Source organism: Portunus trituberculatus, chromosome 50 (assembly GCF_017591435.1).
Source record: "Portunus trituberculatus isolate SZX2019 chromosome 50, ASM1759143v1, whole genome shotgun sequence".
Taxonomy (NCBI): Eukaryota; Metazoa; Arthropoda; class Malacostraca; order Decapoda; family Portunidae; genus Portunus; species Portunus trituberculatus.
Genome location: NC_059304.1, coordinates 19486175 through 19491174, shown reverse-complemented (window position 1 = coordinate 19491174; position 5000 = coordinate 19486175). Strand labels below are relative to the sequence as shown.

Here is a 5000-nt window from a genome sequence, read left to right as displayed (position 1 = left end):
TCTTGTCTATCTTTTCATCTTCTCTTCTCTTCCCTTCGTACATTTTTATTTATCTTTTCTTCTTGTTTTGTTGTTTGTCTTTTTATCTTCTTTCATCTCCTCTTTCTTTTTCTTTCCTTTTCTTCCCCTTGTACAGTTTTTTTTTTTTTTACTTTTCTTCATCGTCTCTACTTTCCTTTTCCTTCCCTCGTTCATCTTTATTGGTCTCCTTTCACCTCCTTACTTTCTTTTCTCTCTCATAACTTTATCATTTTTTCCTTTCATCATTCCTTTGTTTCCCCTATTACTTCTTCATTTTTCTCACATGTTGGTGCTATGAAATCAAGTGAAGACAGTGTGTGGTGTTTGCTTTCCTTCTTTCTTTTCTTTCTTTTTTTTTTATCAACACGAGACATTTCATTAACCCCTTAGATTAGCATGACGCGTTTCCATATTCATTCTGCTTACTGTTTGGTGATTCTATACAGCTTCAAAAACTTGTGTGGGAGGGAACTAAAATAGTGAAGACAGTAGCCATTAATCTTCTGACCTCCATAGACCTTTCTTAATGTCAACAAAACGGCCTAATCGTCCACAAATCTCAAGGTAAAAATGTGTCCCAGTACTGAAGGGCCAACACGATCACGATAGCAAACAAAAATGTAAAAATGATGATCTGGAAAGACGAAAGAACTGGTTAACTATGAGACTGAGTGAGCGAGTGATTGACTGAACCAAAAGCGTCACAAGAGAGAGACACATCGCAGGAAAGACACGAACGACAAGACATTACTTAGCGTTAACTCTCCTCAGTAAATCACGTTGCGCTATATTGAACCTTGAAATTATACTAGAAGGTTGCGAGAAGATGTTTTTTAGTTTACATACAACCAAAACCTGACAACGAGAGAAGGGAAGGTACTCGTAAGAAAGGACAATAGAAGACATAAATGGAAAAATAAAGGAGAGAGAGAGAGAGAGAAGGAATAGAAGGAAAATTGAAGAAAACAACAGAGAAGAGATAAAAGAAAACAAAATGAAAAGAAGAAAAGGAGAGATGATAGAAAGAAGAAAAGAATACAAAACGAATGGAAAGAAGAAAAGAAGAGGATGAAAAGGAAAAAAAGAAAAAGAAAGAAGGGAGGAGGGAAAAGGGAAAAAAATATGAGAAAGGAGAAGAGAGGTGGTGATAAAAAGGAATATGAAAGATAAGAATGGAAAACAGAAGAATAGATAGGAGAAGATGAAAAGAAAGGTAAAAAAGATGACAAGAGAAGGTGGAAGTAAAATGATAAACAGGAAAAAAGAGAAGAAAGAATAAGAAAGGCAAAAGAAAAATAATGAATAAGAAAGAAGAGAAGAGAGAAAAAGACGGAAAAGGAAAATAAACCAAAGGAGAGATTGGAGGAAAGAGAAAAGCAAGAAAACAAAAGAAGAGAAGAAGACGAAAGGAGAAAAAAAGACAAAGGAAGAAGAGAGGAAAGAAAAAAAAAACGATAAAGGAGAAAGAAACCAACAGAAAGATGAAATGAGAAAAAAAAAATAGAGAAGAACAGAAAAGCAAGAGAACAAAAGAAGAGAAGACGAAAGGAGGAAACAAAGACAAAGGAAGAAGAAAGGAAAGAAGAAGAACGCAAAGGAAAAAGAAACGAAATGGAAGACGAGAAGAGAAAAAAAAGTAAGGGGAAGAAGAGAAAAACAAGAAAATAAAAGAAGAGAAGATGAAAAGGGAAAAAAATAAAGGAAAAAGATAGGAGGAAAAATAAAGGAAAAGAAACCAAATGAAAGACGGAGGAAAATAAACGTAAAGGGAAGAAGAGAAAATTAAGGAAACAAAAGAAGAGAAGACGACGAAAGGAGAAAAATACGAAGGAAGGAAGGAAGGAAGGAAGAAAAAAAATAATGAAAGACGGAGAAAAAAAAAAGTTTAAAGGGAAAAGAGAAGAGTTAGAGAAGGAAGGGAATGTTGATGAGAGGAACGCGTGGTGAATCAAGCGAAAGCAGGGAATCAGGCAGAAGAGGAAGGGCCGTCATAGTCTTAATACTGGCGCATGACTGAGCATTGAAGGATTGTAAGGAGCATGACACACGACTCCCCATGTTCCAAGTACTGCCATCATCATCATCATCATCATTGTCATTATTTTTTACTATTTGTTACATTTTTTAAAGAATTCGATAAACTTTTCTTTTAAATAATTGTGTGGAGAGAGAGAGAGAGAGAGAGAGAGAGAGAGAGAGAGAGATAAAGAGAGAGAGAAATAACGTGTGTAATGTGTGTGTGTGTGTGAAAAGAATAGAACATAGCACACCACGCCATTTTGGGCTCAGGTACTTCCACTACAGTGTGACAAAAGCATTATCCTCCCCGGCGGGGAATCGAACCCCGGTCTCCCGCGTGACAGGCGGGGATACTAACCACTATACTACCGAGGACTGAAGAAATTGGGCAACCATAATAAAATTAATCCTATTACAGCGATTAATATTACTCTGAGAGAGAGAGAGAGAGAGAGAGAGAGAGAGAGAGAGAGAGAGAGAGAGAGAGAGAGAGCAACACCCTCGTGAGATCTGCTTCCCACCATCTACACACACACACACACACACACACACAGTCGTAGGAACCTAACAATCTATGGGAGGCTGCAAGAATCCACGAGGCCTGTTCCATTTCCTAACACAGTCTCAGAAAAGAAGCGTTTTGAAAAAATAATATAAACTAAAGAGAAAAAAAGGATAAAAACAGAATAGTAGTAGTAGTAGTAGTAGTAGTAGTAGTAGTAGTAGTAGTAGTAGTAGTAGTAGTAGTAGTTGTTGTTGATGGAGGAGGAGGAGGAGGAGGAGGAGGAGGAGGAGGAGGAGGAGGAGGAGGAAAGGAAGGGAAGAAGAAATAACCAGCGAATATACAAAAAAAAAAAAAAAAAAAATCCTTCATACGAAAAGACAAATAAATAAATAAAAATATTCAAAATGACTTAAATATTCTCTCTCTCTCTCTCTCTCTCTCTCTCTCTCTCTCTCTCCATTCACAACAATTGCAGGAAAAAAGTATATATTAAGGTAACTGTCATCCGCTAAGTTTTTCCTATTCTTTTTGTAACCAATGCTACTTCCTCCTCCTCCTCCTCCTCCTCCTCCTCCTCCTCCTCTTCTTTTTCCTCTCCGTTCTCTCTCCCTCATTTTCTCCATCCTCGTTTTATTCTCCCAATCTATCACTTATCTTAATTTCCTGTTCTCTCTCTCTCTCTCTCTCTCTCTCTCTCTCTCTCTCTCTCTCTCTCTCTCTCTCTCTCTCTCTTGCTGTCCTCCTTTCATTGTTCTCTTTTCTCCTTTCCTTTTCCTTTTCCTCCGTTTGTTCTTTTCATTGACATTTTATTCAATTTCCTTCTTTCCTTCTTTCTTTTTCTCTTTTTCGTCCTCTATCTTCTTTACTTACTTCTTTCTTGTGTCTTTGTCAAATTCTCTCTCTCTCTCTCTCTCTCTCTCTCTCTCTCTCTCTCTCTTTCTTTCCTTTCCTCTTTCCTTTATTCCTTTCTTCCTTCACTTTTATCTGATGAGAGAGAGAGAGAGAGAGAGAGAGAGAGAGAGAGAGAGAGAGAGAGAGAGCCGAGGTAACTTGCGAAGCTTCACCGTCAACACGAAACCTGTTTGTGAGTGAATAAATGAGAGGAAATTCGTCTCACCCCCCCCCTCTCTCTCTCTCTCTCTCTCTAAAAATAAGTCGGTTAAACTTCCTCTTACACACACACACACACACACACACACACACACACACACACACACACACGGGGATGGATATTTACAATGGGAAGACGAAAGGGTTTGCTTTGGGCGTGAGGAACTATACAGGGCACTTTAATCCAAGCACAGGGAGAAGGATAAAGGCTTAATGAACGGGAAGAGGAGGGAGAAGGGAAGAGGAGAGAGAAGGAAGGGCGGGAGGAAGGAAAGACAAGGAGGAAGGGAGGTGTAGAGGTGTAAACGTGGGAAAAATGAAGAAATGAGACGAAAAGAAAGAGAAGAGCGGAAAGGAAAGAAATATAAGAAAAGAAGGAAAGGAAAGAAATGGAGGTGGATTGAAATGAGAAGGAAAAGAGGGATAGAAAAAAAAGAGGGAGTAAAGGAAGAAGTAAACGAAGAGAAGCAAAGAAGAAAATAGAGGAAAGAAGAAGAGGAGGGAGAAGAGAAGGAGAAGGACGGGAGGGAGGAAGGAAAGAAGGGAGAAAGGGAAGGGAAAAATAAAAACGGCAAAAAATTAAGAAATGAGATGAAAATTGAGAAAAGAGAAGTGGATTGAAATGAGAAGGAAAAGAGCGATAAAGAAAATAAAAAAGAAAGGAAGAAAAACGGTGAAACAAAAAGAAAACGAAAAAAAAAAGGAGAAAGAATAGGAGAGAGGAAAAAAAGGAAGAAAGATGAGTAGGGAGAAAGAAAAGGAGAGAAAAAAAAGGGTGAAGAAACAGAGAAAGGAGGCGGAGAATAGGGGAAAGAGAGGGAGAAGAGAAGGATAGGAGGAGCGTACGGAGAAGACAAGGAGTGGAAGGAAGATGGAAGAAAAATGGATGAGAAGTGGTAAAAATATAATAAGAGATATGCAGAAGACAGAATGCAGGATGAAAATAAAGAAAATAGGGAAAAAAAATAGACAAATGTAGTGGGAAGGAAGAAAAAAAAAAACCAAATGGAGGAAAAAAAACTATACAAATGAAAAATGATGCCTAGAGAGAGAGAGAGAGAGAGAGAGAGAGAGAGAGAGAGAGAGAGAGAGAGAGAGAGAGAGAGAGAGAGAGAGAGAGAGGCTTGCATAATATAGTTTCAATCTAATCCAGTCTAATTTGATCCAGAAATTTTGTTGTGCTTGTAATTTCAAGACAGATTAATTTCCTTCCTTCGACGAACAAGTAAATAAATAAATAAATATGTAAAGTTACGAACACACACACACACACACACACACACACACACACACACACACACACACACACACACACACACACACACAGCCTTCAACTTCTATAACA

At 38.1% G+C, this 5000-nt stretch overlaps 1 long non-coding RNA gene and 1 other non-coding gene across 3 annotated transcripts in view; both read right to left on the bottom strand.

Moving 5' to 3' along the window:
• Nucleotides 1-5000, bottom strand: part of LOC123499543 — a 32354-nt gene that overhangs the window by 14899 nt on the left and 12455 nt on the right. The gene's annotated exons all lie outside the window — the stretch shown is intronic.
• Trnad-guc lies at nucleotides 2344-2415 on the bottom strand. The gene has a single exon. It is a non-coding gene; the product is annotated as a tRNA-Asp (tRNA).